Here is a 26,140-nt window from a genome sequence, read left to right as displayed (position 1 = left end):
ATCTGTAGCTGATAATAAATACCACACCTGACAAACAAGAAAAGAAACGGTACAGAGAGACGCCTGTCCTAAAAAGTGTAGAGAGAACGGCCTTAAGAATAAAACAGAGAATAAAACAGGGAGGCACCCAGGAACGTGGGAGAAGGGAAAGGATGGGAGGGGTGATAGTAGCTGAAATGATGGCCACCCATGCGCTCCTCTAATATGAGGCACAAATGGATCTGCCTTTTATCTCAGCGACGCACACACCATCCATAAAGCCCTGTCAAACAGAAGAGGGTAGCTCATTTATGCTGCAAACATACGCACCCAGACACACACACACCCACACACACAGGTGGCAAGCTCATTTACGCTGCTGTTTATTACCATTATCACCAGACGAGAGGAAGCGAGCAAGCGCCAGGCTGCATTTCGCTCCTTGACGCCCATCATCATCGCCTGAGTCTCAGGTGTTTATCGGGCTGTCACTTCACGGGAGGCCCAACAGGCGTCCCGACACTCCCTCCTTCATCGTCCCCTCTCTTTTGCCCATGCACTCTATCTGTTGCACTCCTCTGTTGTTTCTATCGCTTTCTGCATTTGTGTTTGTCTCTGTTACTCTCATCTTCATGCTGACTCCTCCTCCCCTGATATCCCTCTTCTTACTTTTTTTGTCTTCCGATTTGGTCACCGTGGCGACAACGGCTCTCTCATTTCTCCATTATTTGCTCAAATTTTGTTTACAGATCTGTCTATTTTCTGGGGTTGTTATGCGGTTTCAAAGGGGACGCTGTGCCGCTTAAGCGTTTAATGATCTCAGAAACTGTTTTTCCCGTTGTTTAATCACTCCCTGGTGCATTTTTATCACTCAGGTAAAACATCATGGGTCTAATTTAGATGAAGTGCTTATCAAAATTCAGCTACTGGGCAAATTTTGGTGGCCATTATTTTGAAAGGCAATTACTGTGTGTGATAATTACGTTAATGGACAATTAAGAGAGAGACTAACTTTATCATGGTATAATTGGGGATCGACTAAGCTTTCTGCATCGGAAGCTATTAGAGGAAAAGCTTGTGCTTGAGGCGATACAGTGTGGCTTCACTTGATTTGAAACTCTGCTTCAAAGGGTTGCTTTAAATTACTGATATATCCACACAGACATATGAGGATAAAATACAGAAACAAAAAAGTTTTAGTTTTTCTGGAACTTTCACAAATCAGTTGAGGCACAAATAACTCTGCATGAAGTGTACATAACTTCTAGAAGCATAAACAATAATAGTGAGTCCATATAAACTGGACCGTCCTTTTATTTCCATTGTGGTTCATGGCCAATGGGATGTTTCATTTTCCTCAGCTGCAATAGCAAGTATGTTTTGTAGGAAATAACATTGTGAATGGGTTACGTTTTACATCGTTCACTTCACATCATTAGGATACATTGTAAATTTACATATTTGCTCCCACTGCCATCCGGCTATACAACACCTCAGCCAAAGGAAGTGGACTAATCCAATTATTATTGTTTATTTATTATTAACTGTTTATTATAATCAACAATGAGCTAATGGACACATGAATTTCTCCTAGGGGATAAATAAAGCATCCATCCATCCATCCATCCATCCATCCATCCATCCATCCATCCATCCATCCATCACCTTAACCAAAGAGCTTTTGGTGTCTAAACCTAACCACAGATTGGACTGTGGATGCAAACCCTACACTCTTGGGTGACAGTTTTGTGTATTGTATGGCTGCCATACAATACCTGGCGTCTCTGCATCATTCATTGAAAAAAAAAACACACAAAAAAATGTTATGTCTGAGGTAATCCAGCCAGTGATTATGATTCCTGCAGTTGTAGTTTGGTTTTATATAAACCTAATTTCTAGGAGACAGGGTTGTATTGAAAGTTCACTGAACTTCTCCTCCTACTAGCTTTAGCAAACTCAGCAAAAGCTATAAGTACAGTCCAAATCTTCCCTCTCAAAAAAAAAGAACGATGCCCGTCCATGGCGTTGCCTCCCCTTGACCTGCCATGTTTTCAACAAATCTACCAGCCAAAGTAATGTGTATATTAAAATCCAACTACATTTGAAAATGCATGTTGAAAGGAGATAACAGAAAAGCTTATTAATACCATGCAAAGGAATGCATCGAATGTCATTATTCACATAATTTATCCAGATACAGATCACACGTTAATACTGGGGCCTGATGGAAGGAAGGCCAATTAAACATGCATGAGTTTTTTTTTCTCAGATTTTTGTTGGGGCAGTCATCTTTTTTGGCAGTTTAATTAAATATTAAATTAATAGATGATAAATTAATGATGGAACGTGTGTATACAGGTTATAGGAACAAGGGTTTTCTTCTTGGGCCATGTAGTTGTTTCTCTTGCTTTCTTGTTGTTGGCATCTAGTTCCTCGTGATCATTGAATGTACCACCTCTCTCCGTTGGTCTGCAGCTCCATATTTCTTCCTCTTTCTGACCCTCCTGACCCTGTCTTTACTTTCAACCTTTACTTCAACTGTGTCCTTTTTAATTTCCTTTCTCTCAAGCCACCAGATCCCCATCTCAACTGTTTTAATTTTAATGCTCCAATCCCTCCCTCCTCACTCTTTTTTATCCTCACATTTTCTCCTTCCCCTTCTCTTCTCCCACTTCTCTTCTTTCTCTGCAGGTTTCGGGTGACGTTAAAACCCTTCTGTCACTCCTCTTTCTTTCTTTCTTTCTTTCTTTCTTACTAACTTTTTTCATTCCTGTTCTTCTTCTCCTCTTTTTCCTCATTCATTTTTTCCATTCCCATTGTGTCTCAAAAAGGTTATGTAGTTGATCTCATCTTCATTTCATCTTCTGTTTTACCCTTTCTAAATCCTGCAATCCTTCTACCTCTAATCCTCTTCTTTTACGTTTCCCTCTGTCTCCTTCTGTCTCCATCTGTTCTTTCTCCTTGTTTCCTTTCTTGCTTCTGTCTCCATGAGTCCCAAAGAGCCTGCGTGGGGAAGAAGTATTTGCTGCCAGTCTCTCTCTTTTGCTTATCCCTCCACTCTTTCCTTCACACTCTTCCAGTCCCAGAGGTTTCAGATTTTTGTCTCCCTCTTCCCTTCTCAGTCCCCCTGTTTCTATCCCTCCCCTAACCGTCCTGTCCCCCTCCTCTTCCCCTCTACTCTCCTTCCCTCTTCGTTCTTGTGCTCCCATGGGTGCAGGTGGTAGAGGATGACGCTTCGCTTTGATTGCTGCATGGCTGCAGGCATTCCCGGGGCAGAGTCGCTGTAGCTGCTGGATGTGGTGGTAAATAATCCCGACTGGGGAGAGAGGAACAGAGAGACACTCTGGAGGGGAAGGAGGAAGGAAGGGAGTGAGTGTGTGTGTGTGTGTGTGTGGTGTGTGTGTGTGTGTGTGTGTGTGTGTGTGTGTGCGTGTGTGTGTGTGTGTGTGTGTGTGTGTGTGTGTGTGTGTATGTGTGAATTTTGTCTGTATGTGGATGGGGAGTATGGGTTGAAGCAAAATGTTATCACCCCATCTACTTTTTCAATGGATGATAGAGCATTTTCTTTGCCACAGTTCAGTAGACTAGGCAAAAATGTCACACAGCACTCCAAACGACATATTCACAATTTACTACATTATTTAAATGGCAGACTTGACTTTTATTTACTTTGACTTTAATGACAATGGTTGCCTTAAACGTTTGTGTGAGTATTATTATATATGACAGGTTTTGAAATGTACTTACATACACTATACACAGATATGCGCTGTGCTATATGGGCTCAGAAATGGTAATGAACTTTTCCTCAAACTGTGACATTGTTGTACTGATTAACATTCACACTGCTGCTGTTTGGGCTCTACAAACAAATGTTTTATTCATCACTGACTCGCAAGCAAAGTCATCTTAACGCAAATCAAATGGCACAGAGAGAGACTCTAAGGTGACAAAATTTCGACTACTTTATAATAGAATATTCACGGGATGGACGACCTGGTGCCTTTTAGTAGAGATTTGAGCTTTTTAAGTGAGACACAATGTTTGGAGTATAGAAATATAAGTAAATGTCCTTCCAGTTGTGGGAATACCTTTATGGTCTCAATTAAGAAAGAATATGAGATGTGGAGAATATATTAGCATAAACACAACTCTGTAATTCCTTTTGCTACAGATAAGATAGATTTTGAATTCCTTTTAAGACCCTATAATAAATAATAATGTAGTGCTTAGTACAACTCTAAATCATACTTTCTAACGAGCATGGGCTCATAAAATTACACATGCATGGTTGTGCAGGTGTGTACTGTCATACTGCTTTGACTTATGTTCATTCCCTTAAGACAAGTGCTGGCCAAGTGACTTCGAATCAATTTTGAATCAATTACTAATTACACATTTCGCATTAAAAAGGTTATTACATTACTGATTACTCAACAGCCAAATTAATTATATGACTCCTTACATGAAAAAAAGTAAAAGATGTTTTTGCTGTAAACAACTAAAGCCTCCACACCCACATCTCATCTTCTGTATTTAAGACGTGTAGAAATAGAAAACAAGACTTTGTGGTTTGGATGAGTCCCATCCTCATACTGTAGTGAAGGTGCAGGGTTCACACACCCTCCCAATCTGATCTGAAGTGCTGATACTTTCATTTACTTTAAAGAATTGTTCCAGATTTTTCATAATGCAGCAACTCACGTCATATGTACATTGAAAGAGTTATTGGTCACTGTAATATTTCCTGTTGTTCTTACTGGCTGTGAAGTGTTAAACCTCGTAGAACAGTTTCTAGTTTTTAGCATAATCACTACGTCCCTGTTCAGACATGGTGTTAACATCCGTCTCAGGTGATCTAATCACAAGTGGACATCTCCCAAGATGCATTGAGGAAGCATTTGAGATCTGATCACTCAGACCACATTGGGAGGTGGTCTGGGCCACACATGTCCACATTCTTTTAGCCGTGTGAACGCAACGCAACTTGTAACCAAGAACCAGGTCGAAATCTGAAAATGTAATGTTTTACCTTGTGGAAAACCAGCTTTTTGTCCCCAAATGAGAGGTGAGTTCCCACAATGTGACAGTGTGAACAGATTTTTGTCACCTCGTGATCAATACAAACGCACACACTCTTGTGGGAAGTTGCCCTCTTCTCAACACAAAGTCCAAAATCATTTTCCCCCTTCATAGAGCCTTTTCAACTCCAAGGCTAGGTCACTTATGCTGCACACACGCACACACACACACGCGCGCACAGCAACACCACAAGAAAACCTATTATTATTTCTAAGCAAATGTTATCTTTGTGTTTAGCTTCTCCATGAATACTTAAAAACTTAATACTGTGATCCTGTTAATTTGGAAACAAGCTTTGTGAGTATTTTCTTACGCCAGAGATTTTTTGTTATGCACATTTTAAAACTTTAAAACTTTAAATCTTCATTAGAATATAATGCAAAGAGCCTTTTGATTACATTATATAGGCTATTATCATCATCATTATTATTATTATATATTGACCAATACAACAAAGATTGAATCAAAGCCATTTTGGAGCCGCTGTTTTCTAAAGTATATTGGAATAAACATATAGTATAATGAGGAGAATGAGGAGGTTTGATTTTCAAATACGCAGTATTGGCCAGATCAGATTCAGGCTGTTACAGAAGGAGACCAGGAGAGATGCATTTGATTTTTATTGCTGGATAAATTTGACATCTAAATCACACAGTCTCATAACCAGCGGCACTCTGCATGTTGCAAGAAACAACAAGCAGCACAGTCAAAACTGAGTTTGGTAGTAAATAAGTGAGGTGTCATGGCGGCTCAAAGGGCTACATTTTAAGAAAACATAGATATACTTTTGAGAGAACAGAAGCCTGTTGCTCAAACATTTAGGCTTCCCCATACATGTAGACTACTGCACTCTTTCTTGAAAGTCCATTTTTACAGCTTCAAAAGTACTAAAATTAGATGTGATTTTTGTTTTATTTGTGCGCTGCAGTACATGTTGATGGTATTGAAATCTGTATACAGATTAAAAACCCATAAAAACGCCACTCTATACATGGGTGGAGAAATAAATGACACAGCTCACTCTCCAGCTCTGTTGCTTAGTGTGTACAGTGGATTAGCCGAGGGTTTTCAAGAGGAATTCCAAGAGCAAAACAAGCTGCCAGCTCAATGTGCTGCTGTGTTCGCTGAAGCTGTTTAGGTGAAAAGTAAGTTCACTGGTGCCTCGCATTCTCAAAAATACCTCCTAGTTTAGCATTTCTAAAAAAGCTTAAACAACTCCGAGGGATGAATATATGTAAAATGAAATTTAAGGATAAGTGTCACTCTCACTTACAGATTTACTTTAATTGGAGGCTACACAAAGGATTTGTCTTGTCAGCTTCCATTCAATGAGGGTCAGCTATTTGCCTGTTGAGTGACAATACACAGCAGAGTCACTAAAAACTGAAAATATCGCTTCAAGCTATACCTTGACATTTTGAACCTCAGTCTGCAATGTTTTCTCTCAAGGTGTTCCAACATGGGAGAAGTGTTTCTGTTTGAGTAGCTCAGCTCACTCCACTTAGTTGGTTTCAAGGAGGAATACTGATTAAGCTATAATGTTTTTAAAGCTGAAAGACATCTGTAAGAGGATTTTATGAAATAATCTGGAAAGGTTCTTAAAAGGTCTATGAAGAATATTCCAGTCCTGCAGTCGTATCCTTATTGTAACCTGCAACACTGTTCTGTTATCGGGTTTGGTATCAAGTTTTATGCCACTTGATATAAAAACCTCAGCACACCTTAGATTGAAAGTCAAGCTGGAGGAAATGCATTTAAATACGTTTACAAACTACAGTAGGCGAACTGTGGCTATGCTTAAGCACATATGTGAACAACTGTTCGGCTTTAAGAGATCGACTTTGTATTCTCAAGGTGTTATTATATTTCCATTACGTTGCACTGTTTGTATTATAACAGTCAGGTCAATCACTGCAGTGTTGACTAATAAGAAGAACTCCTGTGGAATCGTTCGGTCTTAGGTGAGTGATGACCCATACCTTTTCTATGCATTTTGCTCAAAGTGGCCCTTTCACTGAGCTTTTCTCCAGACTGAAAGTAATAAACTCTGTGTATGCTCCCTGAAAGCACTGAACACAGTGATACACAGAAGAGCCAGTTGAGAGGAGTCCCTCGGCTCTCCTGAGCAGTGTGAAGGGCAAATACCAAGTAAATGAACACACGTGGTTCAATTTCCGCTCAGATGCGACATTCCTGAAAGTCTTATGATTCTTTTCATTACTGATCAATCATTAATCATCATTGTCTGGATTGATTTGTACAAAGTCAGAAAAAAGAGAAAAATGTCTGGTGACTTATTCATTACCCATTGATTGCTTTTTCTGACTAACAATCCATAGCCCAAAGATATTTAGTTTACAACAAGGCAAAGCACCAAATTATCAAATTAATGTAGCTGGAACAGGTGAATGTTTACTGAAAAGAGTAATTGATTTTCATAATTGCTGCAGATTAATTTTCTGTAGATCAACAAACTGATTAATCAACCAATTGCCTACATCTTTGGTCCAATTAAAATGAAGCAACATTTATTTGCAGGTCATGGCCTTAGTGTGAATAGTTACTGTGAACTAATTAGTGATTTTTCCTTTTATATAATCTTAGACCTGAAGAAATTCTAGTGGCTCCACAGACATAAGTAGACAGCGCAAAGTCTGCAGTGAAAAGTAAAAAAACACAAACATAATTTTTGGTAACTTATTATAAAGAAAAGTAAATTATCTTTTTTAAGAAGATCAAATAAATGACCACAGATATGGGAAATGTTAATGATTTGCAGTACACAGCATCGTCATCACCCCCGAACACCACCACTGCATCTCCACAGACTGAGATTCGAAAAGAGGCCCAGGAGACACAGCTGGCATCTCCTCAGCTCACGCAAACATCAACTCTGTTTTGTCAGTGGTAGCAAAGGTCAAACAACACCAGAGGCTTCTCTAGGTGACACTTTCACTTCTGTGTTTCTTCCACCTTTCTGCAATCTTTCAATTTTGACTGAGAAAGACCTCCATGGCTACTTCGTGACTGTTCGGAGCAATCTGTTCACTACCTGCTCACCCCAGGATTTCCCCAGACTCATTCACATCACCTCTCCTCCCTCTGCATTCAGTTTTATGACTTTTGCCTCTTGTTCATTGTTTAGTGCTTCACAGCTCTGTTTTTTTCACTGGCAACACCTGATGGGATTCTGCTTGGAATGCTGATGGAACAGTATTGGACGAGTAACAACACGAATACAAGAGACATAGAAGTGGGAAACAGATTCACAGCAACACTTTAGTACTTTCAGTGTTTTGTTGAGGCTGTAGCTTATTGTACTTAAATGCTTATTGCTTATTGGACTGAATTACAGCTCTGTATATAGTGAAGTGGTTCTTACTGTATGTGTTTTAAAACATTCACCAGATAGAAATTATTCGATTTTTCAGTTACAATTAATTATACTTATGCATCAGGTAGGCCTAAGAAATTCTTAAGCTGAGGTGTAGGATAGTATTAGATAGGGTATACAGTTTGATTAAAATGTCTACATGTCCAATCTAAAAGTTTAGATTGGATCCATGTCGGTAAGTGTCTTCGTCCTCAAAATGTTCACAGTAAATCAGAAGGAATCAACAAGAGGGAAGAAGAATTAAACAACATGGATATAAATTGCTGTAATATTTTTGAGGGAAATTGACTTAATTAAAGTAATCAGACCTTGTAAGTGGCCCATGATGTTAAAGGATTGAGTGAGGATGGAAGGTGATTTCCAACTCAACTCAATCTTGTATGATACCTACAGTCTCTACAAGAAGCTGGCAAACTACAAAGTACATTTTCTCTGCCATATTTCTGAAAGCATAACAAGGAGCCAGCACTACTTGATCTTGTGGTGAACCCTTCGGCCATCATTGTCTATATTATAATACAAGTAGTTACAATAGGCCTTCTGAGCAATGCTACACCTTCAGGGCAGATTGGAGGCTAGAGTAAGTTGCAAACTGAAAGTGCCGAGACAGGCCGGGGCTAGCTGTTTAGCGCTCTAACTTCAGTACAAGAAAAGACGTGATAGAGACAAGAGTTAACATCTATGTTGCTTTCCACTGCAGGAGACAGCTCTTGGCGAGTAAAAGAATGAAGTTTGATGCTGAACTCGCACGTTTCTTCTAGACTGGTAAGTAAACATCTGTTAATGCTAATATTGACTTTGTAGCAATAGCAAAACTTACAAATTAACTGCACATGTGTACACGACTGTGCGTACACCATGTCATTCAATCTCAAAACCAACTCACAGCTAAGATATACATCACATCAGACTTATAAATAAAACATTCCTTTGTAGAAATAACTTGCTCTCTTAGTCTTTATTGGCGCTGTTCTGTTCTTTATTCTGCATCTGTCTTCTCCCCTCCTCTGCTGTCACAAGCCATTTTCCCCATAGGAACCATTAATGTGTGAATGTTATTGTCCTGGCGTCTGTTCAGCTCATCCACTCACAGCTGCCTGTACCACCTGATGATCAAGAAATCTGCAAACAGTGGTTTTTACAAGCAACTGTAAAAGAAGTGCATTTATCACTCCTAAGGCAGTGCAGTGCTGGTCTACAATAGATGTGGTCTGTACTGTTTGAAGTCATTGCTGTGTGATCTGGTGTGGACAATATGCATTCTCATTCTTTCTTCAGTGTAGCAGAGCCAAATATGACTTAAGTACATACAGTGAGTCAGTGTAGTATCTGATGACTGAAAGAAGGTAAAGTATCCTACATCAAATAAAGAGGTAAAAAAAAAAAACCTGAGGCCTTGCTTTACTCTTCTACTTTTGAAAGATTGAATAGAAACCTAGAATTACCTATTTGGTCACTTATAATGACTGGTGCTTGAATATCTGTTCCTTCTAATGCTCTTAAAGTTGAACTAGTGATCACTTTCTGCATTTACCATTTCAAGCTACAAACTCTAATTTCACCAAACAAAATCAGCTGCTGCTTTATTTGCTAGGTTTGACAAGTTCCACTTCACATAGTGAGATGAGGGCATTTCAGCTTTGTGGTGCAATTACACAAAAGAGCAAAGTTTTATATCAGCGTATCATCCATGTTGATCAGCAATTAACCTTGAACACTGCTGGCCTCATCTAGGTTACTTCCTGCTCTCCCAGGACATGCCAAAGAGGGAGATATTTCTTTTAGTCACTATTCAATGAATGGTTATTTTGTGACTGTAGATCATTTAAACACAGTTTTGGTCATCTAATTTAGAAAAAAAGGGGTCCTTGGCTAAAAAATATCTGCTTGGAAAAGTTAAGATACGTTTATCTTTGTGTGTCTGTGTTACTGTAAATATATTTTTTCATTCATGCTACACAGTCACCTAAAGCATTAACAGCTATTTGCTCACCAGCCATGCCAAGAGCTTTATCCATTTGTATTTACAATGCAAGCGGTTGTAATAGGCCCTCTGAGCAGTGCTACTTCTTCAGTGCAGACTGGACAGCGACTCGGTATTGGAAAATGGAGAGATCAGCTTACCAAGCTGGTTAGCATGCTAACTTCAGTAGAAGAAAAGAGGTCATACAAATAGAAGCAAAACAAGAGGATTGCTTTCCACCGCTGGTGAGTAAAGAGATGAAGTTTGATGATGAACTCCGGTAAGTAAACAGCTGTTAATGCAAACGTTCGCTTTGTGGCAACAGCAAAACTTACAAATAGCTCCTTTAACACTGACCCTTTTTACATATGATTAGCAGTGAGGATCTTGTCAGCATGTGAGGCCATTATCACACTGTTCAATCCATTAGTGATGCAAAATAATACTAAAAGCATAGATACCCTTTCAAGGTGAGATCACGCTTTGCCTTTTAATATCAAAATGTAATTTCAGGTCATTTTTAAAAAATGTTTTATTTTTTTGCTGGTAGTATTAGATGGCAGGCATCAGGATGGTTTGATAATAGGAACTGTTCAGTACCTTTGTGCTATTGTCTAAGCTTTCTGGGTCTCAGTGTGTTATCAAACCCTATTTATGTGGGCAGCCTGATTCACCTCAGCACGTGAAAATACGACATGAGGCATGCCAAGTGATATTAGGCTTATGTGTTGTAACCACACATTCAAAATGTTCCCTTTCTGTGCAGTATAGTCCTAGTATAAACATTGTTGGTAACAGCGTTTAACAAATAAACACAGATACACAATTAGATTAGTAGATTGGAACATATATGAATGCATACATACACACACACTCTCTAACTCTTACCACTGGCCTGTTCCTCTCCCTTGTAAAATATCCAGTCAAACAGTTTGTCCTGTAATAAGCCACCAAGGAGAATGAAACGTGATGATGTTCGATTTTTACTTCCTATAACAACCAGATCAATTTCATAATAGCTGCTGAGACTCTGACCAGGACATGGACCCAAACATAAAATTACAGAAAAAACTGGGTCCTGGGGGTAATGTGAATCCAAAATGGAGTTTTTACGGTGTAATGTGGCTTTATTGTCTCAAGCTGCCATTAATTTTCATTGCCAACAACCATTTGAGGGCACTTTAGTTTTCGAATTTTACATGCCAGTGGCCTGGTTGGGTTGGGTGAGCAGGGTGTAGGGACAGTTATGTGCAACTCGAGAGATTTGACCATTTTGAGCAGCTCAGTCATTAATTCAGTGTAGTGATTTGCTTTTAACAAATCATATGATGGAAATTGTCTTGTTATGCTTGAGCACTGTTGCTCCTTTGAACATGCAGTGATAGCAGCACAAACCTGGTAGAACTAGCAGAACCTGCATTTGTACATTTTAAGAAAGTAATAAATGTACACTCAATATTTTACAAAGCAAATTCAATAGAGGCAGTTCTGCAAATCTTAGTCAAATCACATCTTTGTGCACAGGGAGACTGGTCGACGTAAAGCTTACAGCAGAACAGAGAGACAGAAGGATTTATGAGGCAGCAGCGAGCTGTAGAGTTGCTTTATGAGCTGGCAGCCGTCTTTTGTGGGCAGGTGCTCAGCCATGTTTTTACTGCCTTTGCTCTCCTCCTTCTGCTCCTCCCCTTCCATTCCTCATCATTCTGGCAAACCCTTGAGTCCTCATCAAGGACAATGGTAACTCCCTTTTGTTTTCGTGCACATGTACACATACACATGCAAAAATGCTGTTTGATACATGCTGACTTTAATCAAAGCGATGTTTCCAAAAGAACTGAAAGAGTACAGGTGAAAAATCAGAGTGAATGCAGCCAGTCTCACGGAGATACACAAGTTGTTGAAAATATTTTTAAAATTTAAAATTTTCATTGCCAAGAATATACATAAGTAGTTCCCTTTCAAGGCCTTGTGGCACATAAAGGACCCAGTTTCTTTCTCATCATTTGAGGCCTTGTGCTGTTAAATTACAACATTGTGCCATTACAACATAACTTCTGTTTCTATAGTATTACCTGAGACAAAGAGGCGATTTGGGAAACAATGTATAACTTGTTTTATCTATATGAAGTACAAAGGGTAGAAACTACTATTACTAACTGTTTTATGGAGGATTATGTGCTTCTGCTGGTTGCTCATCTCTGCAACAAAGCAAATATGTATGTATTTTCAAACTTTTCCTTTAAAACTTAAACTGAGAATTCTTCAACTTTCTACCTTGCACTGGTAATTTGATGTGCAACTGGATGCATCATTACTACAGAAGCATCCAAAATGAACATACTGTAACTCTAACTCTACAGTAGTCTTAGCTAATTGAGGCTAAGAGCTGCTGATTCACAGTGGGGATGTAATAATAGTGGCATAACTAAATCTTCAATGACTCAGCACTGACATTCTATAATTCAAATCACGCATTTGCTTTAATGATGAAAGAGACGTCTACATAAAGCTGCCTTTCAACACTGTTCACTTAATTAAGGGGACACTTTTAAAAGGAAATTAACATGAGATGAACTGTTAATAGTAAATCATGGAGCTAAAACTTTACACCCAAGGAAGGAGTAAGGACACTTATCACCCTGTTAGTTTATTATATGTGGAGTAATTTAAACCAATTGCTTTAGGTCCAACATTGTCACCCTCCGTGAGGAGGCTGTGCCTGCCAAATGAGGTGGTAGGTGTTTCTGTACACTCTCAATTGTCTGTGGACAGGCAGCAATATAAGAGTTATGACTTCACTTGGTGGGTTAGCTTCTCAGTCGAAGTTAGTTGAAATGTTTATGAGTCCCAAAGAGAGTTTGCCTTGCACACTTAATGAGCACATACAATAATGAACACAGCTCAATAATAAGTAGCAAGAGAAGCAAAAAACTCATCACTTTAATGATGCTTTGATCCCATTTGACATATTTTTTCATTGCTTTCTACTTAAACTGATTGACGGATGGCATCGTATATATCTCTGGTGAGGAGTGGGAGAGCGAGACGACAGGGAAGGTAGACTTTGGTGTTTGATACTCCTTAATGAACACCACTGTCTTTAATGAAACATCTTGCAAACACAACATAAACACTAACAGCATTATTTGCAGTGTTGTCAGGCCTCAAAGGTGCAGTCGATACTGATATAGTCAGAACTTCTTCTCCCACCATTAATGTACCATTTTTGTCATGTACTTTGATACTAAATTGGTGTCCACATCCCACCAGTTTTTTTTTTTTTTGCATCGGCCAGCTCGAACCCAACAACAAGCCCAGAACATGTGAAATACCCTTAAAATCATATTAATGATACAGTCACAAAAAATTACGAGTTTAGAATAACATAAATGTAACCCTGAGGTCAAAATTTAACTTCATATGCATGAATATAAAAATAATTGTATTGATAAGGAGTATATTAAATGACATGCATGTTTGGGTTTTGGTCATTTACATGGTTGAAGGTCATGGTTGAAGTATTAATCATCACTGGGCCCTAAAGTGCAACTTGCACTGAGAAGTTAATGCCTCCTATTGTACACATTGCATTGTGCAAACATTCAAAAAATCTTTTGACATGCAAAAGCCATCTCTCCCTCTGCAATCAATCTACACGACATAAGCATTCACTTTGTCCCTGTGGGTCAACAAAATAGCCAATAGCCCTGACTAAAGAATCCAGTGAGACACAAACAGTCTCTTGATGGACAAAATACATAGAAACAACCAACCAAAGCACTCTCACAGCGAAGACTCCTGCAGCCTGGTGCACATGACAGTGAGCAATCATGATGGCTTTAAAGATAATTTCTATAAACAATGATCCCTGTGCTGGAGGTACAACAAGACGACAGATTTTCCAAACAAAGGTCTGAGAATGAGGCATAGTTTGTGTAAACACAAACATTGTTGTATCACTCAGCTGGTGGCCTCTTAATTTGAGGTTTTAAGACATTTTTTTGCTTTATGTCAGAGTTCCTAGTCTACTAATGAGATTGGAGAAAAAGAGAAGATTTAAATCCAGCAAACTTTCTTCCTTTGTCTACAAATACCCTGCTGGGCCAGTTTGAGAACCCCGCAAGACATGACAAGACTTCTTGTGTTACCTTCCCCCTGTCTGGTCCTTGTAAACCATGCAAGGATGTGTTAGCCAAATGGGTCCCATCGGCTGTCTCTGGGGGGTCAGTTTGCTAAGTAGTAAACCTGTGTTCTGTCAGGTGTCATTAAGGTCCAGCGGGAGTCGGTGGGGACCTGTCACGACTAGGAGTAATGGATGTCTTCTTCACTGATTGCTAGCAGGGATGGAGTCAGCACAAACAGCAAATTAGAAGTGACATCTTGATGGAGGCAAAGCAAGAGGCACAGCTGGTCACACAAGTTAGATGGAGGACAGAGAAAGCAGAAGAAAATAAAAGGAAAGAAGACAAGACTCCAGACACAGCCAGAGAACTCTTTAAAATTATGGATACATAGTGTATATACCATGCAGTTTTAATATTGGCTCTTTCATGGAGATGACATCTTGAACGTGGACACCAGAGGGCTGCCCAGGACAGTCTCCTTCTGATTTTTTCTCCTTGAGCAGCTGAGGGTTGAGTCCTTTGCTCCGTGTTGCCATGGAAGTAGTTAGAGAGAAAGGGAAGAGCATCACTTTCAGTTTTCCTGTACAGATTCTCAAAACTGATATTTAAATGGACAATGATAACAAACATTGGAAATGTGACAGAATGTATCGTGGCAAGAAAAAAATAAGTGAACACTTTGGAATTATCTGCATTTATGTTACGTTGGAAAAAATATGTGAACCCCTTGTCTAGTGACATTAACAAAGGGTAACTGGAGTCAGGAGTTATCGAACCAGAAGTCCAATCGATAACGCATGATTGGAGGTGTGGGTTAGAGCTACTTTGACTTTTGACAAAATACTTAAATATTTTGATGTGAATCAGGCCTCACAAGAGAGAATTCTCAGAAGATGTGCAATCAATAATTGTTGATTTACAAATTCATATTATAGAGTTTAGATACTGATCAATCCGCAGTCACATAAACTGTCTATAAATGGAGATAATTTAGTTCTGTGACTACTTCCCTAGAAGTAGGTGCCCAGTTAAGATGACTCACAAGGCACAATGCAGATGCTCAGTGAGGTCAACATTAACCCCAGAGTAACAGCTAAGCTAATCTGTTTATGCGTCGACCGTACACAAATCATGGTGCATGGTGTCCACGGAAAGACACCATTCTGCCCTCCAAATGTTTGGGAAGAACATGCAGCACTATGAATGTTATAAAAAGGGAACTGCATACTTACATGAAAACATCATCCCAGAGGTGAAGTAGGGTGCAGGGTGCATCATGATTTTATCCTGCGTTGAGGCCTGTGGGTCTGGACAGCTCACCATCATCTAGAGGAAAATGAATTCCCAATCCAGGTATCATACAGGATAATGTCAGGGTGGCTGTCCGCCAGTTGAAGCTCAGTATAAGCTACGTGCTGCAGCAGGACAATGACCCTAAACATCAAAGTAAATCTACTACAGAATGACTTCAAACAAAGAAAATCCACTTGTTGAAGTGGCCCAGTCAGAGCCCAGACCTTAATCCTGTAGAGATACTGTGGAATGACCTCAGACAGCCACAGAGAGCACAGACATCCTGTGAATATGTCTGAGCTGAAGCAGTTCTGTTGGAACAATGGTCCAAAATTCCTCCTGAACATTGTGCAGGTCTGATCAGCAACTACTAGAAGAGCTTGTTTGAGAGTATTGATGCCAAAGTTTGCCCGACCAGTTATTAAATCCATGGGTTCATCTACTTTTTCTACCAACACTATGAATGTTTAATGGTTGTGTTCAATAAAGACACAAAAGATTATAAATATATATGCTGTTTGTGTTATTGGCTCAAGCAGATGGTGTTTGTCTACACTTGTGGTTTAAAGATGATCACATTTTAAGACAGAATAATGCAGAAAACTAGATGATTCCAAAGGGCTCACATACTTTTTTTTGCCACTGTATAAAGTCCTTGACATGAGACATGAGAAATATCTACTGTATAGTCTACCACATTCAGTATCATCATTACTATCATCAGTGTTGGAAGGCGGCGACATACCTGCATCAACACCAACAACCAAACAAGCGGCAATCACAGCAACATCCTCATTCACTTCAGGCTATGTAATAACACTCAGTGCAGACAACATCAAGGGAATCGCTCTGTGTCACTCAGCAGCCTTGGGGCAAGATGAGCACAGGAGATGACATTATGAAATGGATTAGATTTGAGACCAATTAAAAATGAATTGCTCGAAATGAGCGCTGACCCGCGCCGAATTGGATGCCAGTGATCTCATTAGGCTGGTTTCTCACTCAGTGCGAGCCAGGGGCTGGGGAACAGGCCCGTCTGACACACTGTCAGAGAGGGAGAAAACCCAAAGGGCTGCTGCCTGCAACGGGCTGAGAATTATGTGTCCTTAAGGTATGTGGCATGTGTGCGACGTACTGCATGTGCGTGTGTGTGTGTGGATGGACCTTCTCTGACTGTGCATGACTCTGTTTGTATGAATGTGTGTAAGTGTGCTTACTCTACCTCTGCATAAGTGCGCTTTATTTGTGTATAGAGCTTTCTGTGCATTCGGTAGCTTATGGTGCACACATGCATTTGGGTGAATCTATGTATCTATCTATCTATCTGCGTACATGTATGTATACCAAATTGCATGTTTTATTTTTCAAACAATCAAGGTAATGTATGCAGTACGAGAAAAAAAAACTATTTTGAGAAAAATCTGAAATGTTTTCATGGCCTTTTGGCATTACATTACATTATTTTCAGAAAATTTCAGATATTTGTTTAGCTTCCTAATGTGCATCTGTGTGCATTCAAATGCATGTGCGAGGTAAATGCACTCGTGTGTATAATTTGTGCACAAAAGAGTTCCTTATAAAAAGTTTTATGCTCCAGGTCTGACATGGTATGAGGAGACAATTGTTTTGCCTGGTGGTTTAAAACAACATATATTCCAATAACACAGTATGTTAAAAAAATTTTTTAACACTAATAGCCATTTACTGTATTATAGCATGGTTTTCTACTTCTAATATTTCGTCCCTCATCTGTGTCCTCATCGCCATCACGACCCAGCCAATCCTTTCCCCATATCCTCACTCTAAAAGCGTGTGCAATTAGCTGCTTGCCATCTCAGCAGACTGTGTTTTGATTGGTCGTTAAGCGTCGGAGGCCTTCATTAGTGACAGTGCTTTTATCACACAGAGGAAATTAGCCGATGTGCAGAGAGAAGAGCAGAAACAAAAAAAAAAAAGAAGCTCAGAGGATGAAGACAGTTGAGACAGTACAGATGGTAATAGATCTGGAAAGAAAAAGTCAAGTGAGTGATGGCTGAATCATACAGTATGTCTGGTATTCAGCCCGTCTCTCTTCTTATGCCCCAGTGACACTCTGTGATCTCAGGGTCTGGGGTGGATTGCACAGTTCCCTTCTTAATGGGTACCTTCACTTAGAGAGGACACGCTGTGAAAGTTTGATTAGTCTTCCTTCTTAGATCTGAATGGCAATACTCCATGTCTTGAAAAGTAAAGTCCATCCCAAATCAAAAAGGAATTCAAATGGTCACAAACATTTTGATCAACATTTGTGACTACAGGAAAGGACTGAATAATGAAAAAGGAAATGAGGAATTGATATTTCATCTTTACAGGAAGAATTATGAAGCTGTAGTTTTATCGTAGTTCATCTGGGTTGGCTCCTTGTTATCATTACAGATAACACATTTTTATTTTTGGGGGGATATCTCCCTTAATATTTGTCCAGTTAAGACCATCTTGGGTTCTCTGCAGATTTTTCATGTGGGACTAGGACTGATGGACATGACCGTGTCCCCTGGGAACACACTTAATGCACTTCCAAGGTTGTCTGCTCTCGCTCTAAGTAGCACAGAGTGGCAACAAGCCCTGACAGCCTCACTGGCCCAGCGGAACCTGAATAAGATGGTTCCTGCTCCGGGAAGCGTCAGGGCCATTAAAAATGGATAGATCAATATATAAGAATACACGCACCTCCGGCTGTCTATGCTAATCCAGAGAGCAAGGAGAGAAGCATAGGAGAAGAGGTTGGAACAGAGGGGAGATGAGACGAAAAGGACAAGGAAGTGAAAGTGAAGTTGAGGAGTTTGCAAGGGGAGAAGTAAAGGAAGGTAAAGAAAGGAAGGTAAAGGAGGAGGTAAATACATCTACAACTTCAACAATGTACAAGGGTAGTGAAAATCTTTTCCTTCAAATAAAACCTCAGCCATTTTTTATTAGAGAAAGGAACAGAAAACACTGGGTTGTCCTTGATTTGTAACGGCAACTGGTGGAATTTAAATTAACACTCAACATGCAGCTTTAAGAGTGAAAAATCTAATTACCAGACTTAAATTTCTGCTTCCTGTGGCACTAATGGTAAGGTAAAGTTGGAGGTAAAACTTTGTCGAACTTGTTGAATATTTTTGGGCAATTAAAAAACTAAAAAAACTATGAATGAAACTAGAATTATGTTATGCCTGTCTAGGAATTCAGCTTACTCTTCAAATCATAAACAAGCATGTAAAAGTAGAAATAGTTGTGGATAAATTTAACATCTTTGACCTTTCGTAATGGAGCATATCTTATAATAGACTGTTTCATTTAAATATCCCCACTTGTTACAATGATGAATAATTTCACTACCATAAAGTACATGCATAATTGCATGTACTGCCAGCCCTTGTATCATAAATCTAGATTGTAAATGTGTGTCTAAAGTGGGTTTAATGCTGCAGGCATTACTGTAAGCATCTGGGCATTGAATTCTGATGAAAAATGGATCCCTTTCTTGGCACTGATGTGTAGTGAATAACTTGATGATGTTTAACTCACTCAGATATTGTACACTGATGAAAGTTGTTCTTGATATTACGTATAAGAACTATAATGTTTGACAAAAATAACCAGTGCATGTGTTTGTGTGAGTGTGTTAACCTGCATATGACTAATAAAACTGGTTACGTATGCGTGTGTGATCCCTATCTTTTTCGTTGTCATGAAAAATAAAAGCTGTCTTAAACCCTTGTTGCTGCTTCAAACCAGACCATTAAACAGATTTGTCTCTGTTCGCTGGTTTGTTCCACTGGGGTGTGACTTCTTAACACACATACACACACTCACAAAAGACACAAGTAAAAACATTTTCTTAGACACCATCATTTGGCCTTGGGTATGTTTTGTGTATTTATAGACAAAGAAATATGACACTGCTTACACACTCGCCATCCTCAAGAATATTTGAGTGATCATGTCATTAAAAACTGGACTCAAAGTCTAAAGCAGCACTAGCTGCACAGCAGTAGCTGCAGGGTTCACACAGTGACACTAAAGTGTTGACAAAACAGATCATTTAAGGACAATTATAATGTTTTTCAAGAAGCTGGAGGGTGGTGTCATTGGAAAGGCCACATTGTCATTAAAAGCAAACAGGTGTATCTTCTTGGGGGCAGGAATGTGCTCAGTAAAAGTTTTGGCAATCTGCCCGTTACATTGAGCTACAATGTTGACCTGAAGAATGTAAGGCCTGAAGAAAATTAATGGTATGGTCAAGTCAAAGGCGCTAGTGTCCAAAATGAAAAAAGAGTTCATCCTCTGGGGAGCGTGTGCTCATTAAAATATCACTGCAATATGCCCACTGAACTTTGATATATTTTCCTATACATGTGTACACTTTGGCCTGTTGGTGGTGCTGGAAAAATCTTCACTGGGTCATGTGAAACATAAGGATTCACCCTCTGATGACCATGAATATCCACAGCAGATTGGAGATATCCTCCTCTCAAACCAGACAATACCAAAGCAACTAACATGGGGAAAATATTAAATAAGGCAAAAAAAAAAAAAAGGAAATCAAAACAAAGCAACAGAACGCTTGAAAGATTTTGACAGTGCAAAGTACATGTATTTTATCAACTTACTTTGAACAGTTCTTTTCTATCCCTCTCATTACTGTTGCTATTTTAAATGTGTTCAGTTATCTTTGCTCATTATTTTAAAAAGAGATGACAGATTCTTGTGAGACAGAAGTTACACAAAGTCACAATGTTGATTACTTGCATGCTTATGCAGCTTCTTATTCTATTTGCCCTTTTGACAACAGAGATGTCAGTTGTATTAATTACATTTTTATTTTTTGTCTTTATAAACCTTCATATTTTGTTTTGTCTTGTATTTTGTTCTGGCTTTAGAGATGCTGCTCTTCTGCCCACCTCCGTCACTGACATGGGACGAGGGAAAACGCATTAATGTTGCTCCATCAATTACTTGGGTTAGTTTTTTTTAAATGTTTGTTTTTCTATTTTTCTATCTATTGCAGCAAATAGTGAGACTGTGCAGTCTGGTGTCTTCCAAACTAGTCACAGGAAGTGGGTAATAGTCGTTTTACATTTTCATTACCTCATAAATATTCCTTGCACAGTTCATGAATATCTTGCCCTGTATTAATAGTCAGTAAAAGATCAATTAACATATCAGTCAGAAGGCCCAGTGAGATTTTTTGACCAGCCCTGGTGCTGAAGTGTGGTGGGAGGGGGAAAAAAATCTTCTTCTGTTCTTTTCCTTCAGTCATAATCTTCTCTTAATGATCTTGTCAAAATCTCTATTTGCTTGCCTGGTTTGAACTTTGGTCAGCAGGGTCAATTTGCATGTGAATTATTAAATATATTTCCAAGTAATTATAATTCCATGACAAAGGCCAAGTCCTATTGAGCTAAATCGTGATCTATCTTGATCAGACAGACATTTAGTGGGTTCAAATAAAGAAAATATATTTGGGGGAACTGGGGTCAAGTTTTCAATAACTGTTCAATAGTTTCAATGGCTTATCAGTCCATGCAATGATAGAAACTGAAGCTATAGTCGGAGTGAGATCTATATTAGCACTGTACCTATAAACTGGCATTTCTAGAGTCCATTTCATTATTATAACCTAAAGGCCGTAATAAAATACACCATTTATGAATTTGACAATAACTTGTCTTTTAATACAAAAGGCCTCTAAACCGTGCTATGACTATATGCTGTGCAAAAATTTCCACAAAAGGAGACGATTTACTTTAGGTACCAATAAGTCACATATTGCAAAGGAAGCCCACTGAGTTCAAATGTAAAACCCTCACAGTATAGCAGTGAAAGAGAACATCTTTAAAAACAGACAGAAATGGAGATAGATCCGGTAAGTGACACTAAGCCAGCCAATCCTATAATGATGACATATGAAGACAACTTTTTCCAGTCACTTTCAAATAGAATCTCTCTTAAACCGTTGTGACTTGTGACAGGTCGACATATCTGTTGCCCCTGAGCATATAGAAACGTTACGTTTCATCATATTCTGCCTTTGACTGTTTGTTTTGCAACTTATCTGCCTCCCTATAGAGCAAGAATGAAAGAATACATTTATTTTTATCTAAATCCTTTGAGTAACAGAGTTATTGCTAAAGTGTTTTACCACTCTCGTATAATATTGCCTGAGCCTTGAAAATCAATGACATTGCAACAGATAGACTGTTTTAATTGATTTTTCCTGGTCTACAATGGTGCATAAAACATTTTATGTTTGAAAGTTATGTTTAAAAGTAGGACATCCAGTAAGCAACATGACTTCACACCCAAAATTCTCTGGAGAAGTTTCAAAGAAAGTTACTTGCTTTCAACTCAGAAGAAAAATGAAAAACATAATTAATAGTCAATCTGATGGTTGTGGTTACTATCAACATATAAAACTTAGTTTTACTCCAAAAACCGAACACTACAGACATGAAATTAACATGAAGCTTCATGGAAATCTGAAATGCAAATAGCAAATAACAACTGTATGAGACACTTATTGTGTGTATTATATTGTTTAGCTAATAAGAGTACAACTTTACTCATGTGTATATATGTGATTAACTTTTACTATATCTGTGTGGGATCAATTACTAATGTGTGCGTTCATTTCCAAAGTAATTGTTTAGGACCAGGAATATACTGAGTATATTTGACTTTACCTGTTTCAGAGAAGGTGAGAAATGACAATACACTTACCTGTAAGCGAAAAGTGATAAATTAAATTTTGGTTGGAAAGTGGATCTTGAAATGGAAAAAAAAAATAAAGCTCATTGCTGTTGCAATGTTTTTATAGAGAAAATACTTTTGTACCTACGTAAATATTTCTGGACATAATACTGTAGTTTCTCAAGATTCCCATCTGCCAGAGAGGAAGCATCGTGTTTCTTTATTGATATCTACCCTTTTCAGAATGTCACAAACTCCATGTCTAAAGTCCACAAACTAAAGTGTGGAGTTCTCACATATCTAAGGGTTTGTGTGGACAATGTGGAATCTGCATTTAAGAATCATTTCACAAGATGCCAGTGAGGATCTTCTCATTTCAGATTATGGATAGATGTGTTCTGCTATACTGTACCTATTGCATCACAGTCATCCACTCAATAAAGGATTCTCTCTTGGTGTTATTTCCATAGCAGACGCTCCTATTGTGATATCCCTGCGGGTTGAAAAACTGGCTTTTTAAAAATTTCTTGCTTTTCACCTCACCTACTGTTTCTTTTACAAACAGTCAGTAATTCGCTTTGAAGATACCAACACAAAGGCCTTTCTGTCAAAGTACTTATTCTGATTTCTCTGTGGTTTAGACTAACTCATGTTTTAACATCCTCTTGTTGATGATGATGATGGTGATGATAATGATTGTGTCTAACAACCTTGACAAGGAGAAAGCCACCACCATCATCATCCTGACCTTCACAGGACTAAAATGAGATACAATAGCCTTGATTCTGAGCACACACTTGCTATCAAAGCCCCAGATCTATTTTGAGTGACATATCATTCATGTGGGAGTGTCAATGTGCAGATTGTAGGTGATGCAAGCAGCCTGCAACACATGCTTTCAGTCCCTTGCTGGAGCTGAAGATGTACAAACAACATAGTTCTCCATTATGCTTCACTGCTTGTGTCCAAAGCAAGATGTTTCCCAAAAAGTCATTATGCGACATGCGTTGTAAGCACCTCAGTAAAACCAATGTAACCATGCCAGCCAGTTCAGAGTTATGCTTTTGCAACATGATTTCCATAAGCTACATTTTACTTCTGTGGCCACCAGAGGGTTTTGGAAGTGCAGCTGTTTTGTTTGCATCTTTAGGGATTAGCTGTACAAGGAGAATTTTGATTACCAAAGTCATCTCACCACCACGTACATCACTTTCTATTTGCAAACACTGACACATGAGTGATAACTGTATAACATTAAGAGAATATTTTGGGTTCATTTTGAACTCATGAATATTAACTCAAGAATTCATACTGTTTTATATGCACGCCTCGTCAGTTCTCCTTCTAAGGAAATGCATCTGTATCAATCACAATACAATTTTTTTTTTCCTGGCAAATATCTGCATTTGCAGGTTGAATGACCTAGTTGGAAATGTTTTATCAGAGCTGTCACTAACATACATAAAAACATGAGCAGGTACAAAAAAACTGCGCCTATTTTATCCCGGAATACTGCACAATAAAGACAACAAAAAAAAGCAATTTTTGGCCATCTGTCTGAATCACCCTCAGCAGATAATAACATTAGCTGTTGTTATTAGCCATTACACCAAGCCACTTTTAACAGTATGTGCTTTTTACGGGGGTTACACTGATGTCCACTGGCCGTGCCTGCAGCAGAATCCTGAACGATTGAGAGAGCCTAGAGCTTGAAAGAGGCACTAGGACATGAGGGATTATACTCATTTATTGTGTCAGTGTGATTGTTGAGCTGTTTTCAGGGAACCCAGACATTTTAGCGGCCCACCTACCAACAATGGGAAGTATGTATTCATTTATTCAGGTGTCCTTCCTCTTGGGCCTTGTTCAGGCCATAAGTTGGAATTACTTCTCTCATAATTTCAGTATGTGTTCCTTTTAGCTCATGTACATTTTTTTTTCTATACCTCTGCTGTCAAGACATTGACCCTTTCACTTGTCACTGTTGCAGGATTGTTTCCTCTGTTTAACCTCAACGTCTTTGTAGTCAAACAAGATGTTTTTCATTGATTTCAGTGACATGCCATTAAAGATAAGATCACCCTTCTATGAATGTCGTTTAGAGTATGACCTTGAAGAATGGTGTATGAGGTTTTCACAAACAAGGCTTTATTTGTGTGAACCAGTGGAACACCATGCAGTCACAGCGCATGCACAGTGTCTTCCGATTAATTCAGTGATGAAGGCCATGAGGTAAGAATAGGAAAGTTACATACAATTTAAGTGGTGGTGGTTTGTACCTTGCATGATCACATTTTTTATCCATTGTGCCCATCTATGCCTGTGTCATAGCACAAGTCTGTGATGGAGAATATCCTGTTGCAAATTTACCAGAACACATAAGAGGAAAACTTAAGTTTTCTGTGGAGACAGTGCAGATTCACCACTTTTGGGTGTATGGCACCTCAAAAAAAGAAAGGTGCTGTGGGTTCACAACAGAATGTCCCTTAAATCTGGAAACTGGGCTGATACGAGGGATGATCTGGATTTTACACTTACAGTAGCTAATATTATTCATTATAGTTGTTGTTGAAGGAAAAAGTGAAGTTATTATATAACATCACAGTACTTAGTTTGATATATATTCACTAAAGGGTATTACTTCTAGTTAGATAGAAATGGTACATTTAATCATAAGTGAAGTCAGAGCGGTGGAGAAGAGAAAGTTCATTTGGACCGGCAGGCTCTTAAAGGCTTGAGGAAAGTACATTTTATTACTTTCCAAGGTTCGCTAGGGAGCGAGTAGCGAAAGGTACACTGTTGTACCAGTGTGCAGGTGGAAACTTGCCTGATAGGGATGAGCAGCTCAGATAATTAGGTGTTTTCCTAGCGACTGGTATAATAGAAATATTTTAGAATTAAACCAATCAGAAAATCCTGTGCATGACTCTTGACCAATCAGTAATATTGCAGGCGATTTAAAAGAACATGTTGGAGAAGAAGTTCTGGTTCTGCCGACCCTTCATGTGTCGTATTTGTACTTTGAACTCTATTCAAAGAATAAAAGAATTATGTGATTAAGCATTAAATTTTCTGTCCTTCTGTGTCTTTGATTCGGTTCCTACAATACCATCTGTTGAAGAATTGAAGACGGCAGAAGTAAACCCACAAGACTATTTGTTCACATCTGGCTTTTACATCAAACACCTGTTTTGTCTATATGTCATAATTTTAGAAAAACTACTACTCTGAGACAACAAAGCAATGCGAGTGACAGGTTACAAGTCTGTTCACAGGTGATACAGCAATTGACTGAGCTTCAAAATTACACTGCAATAACATCTCCCATTTGGCAAATGTATTTTCATCTCTCTCATCTTGCATTGTACCTGGGAGGATGTAAAAAAGCAAGGAAGATAAGCAAGAGGATGCACATGAGACACCTCACTGAGGAATCTGTTCCTGATCATGATGTCCCAAAGAACAAAATGTACAACATGCATCCCCTGTCCTTGCACCAGGTGCAAATAATCAATAATAAAATCACCATTACAAAAAATTTACAAAGGCAAGTGGGAGTAGGTGACATGTCACAGTCCCTTTGCCTGGATA

The sequence above is a fragment of the Seriola aureovittata genome, chromosome 1, assembly GCF_021018895.1.
Source record: "Seriola aureovittata isolate HTS-2021-v1 ecotype China chromosome 1, ASM2101889v1, whole genome shotgun sequence".
Taxonomy (NCBI): Eukaryota; Metazoa; Chordata; class Actinopteri; order Carangiformes; family Carangidae; genus Seriola; species Seriola aureovittata.
This window is presented reverse-complemented; position numbering follows the sequence as displayed.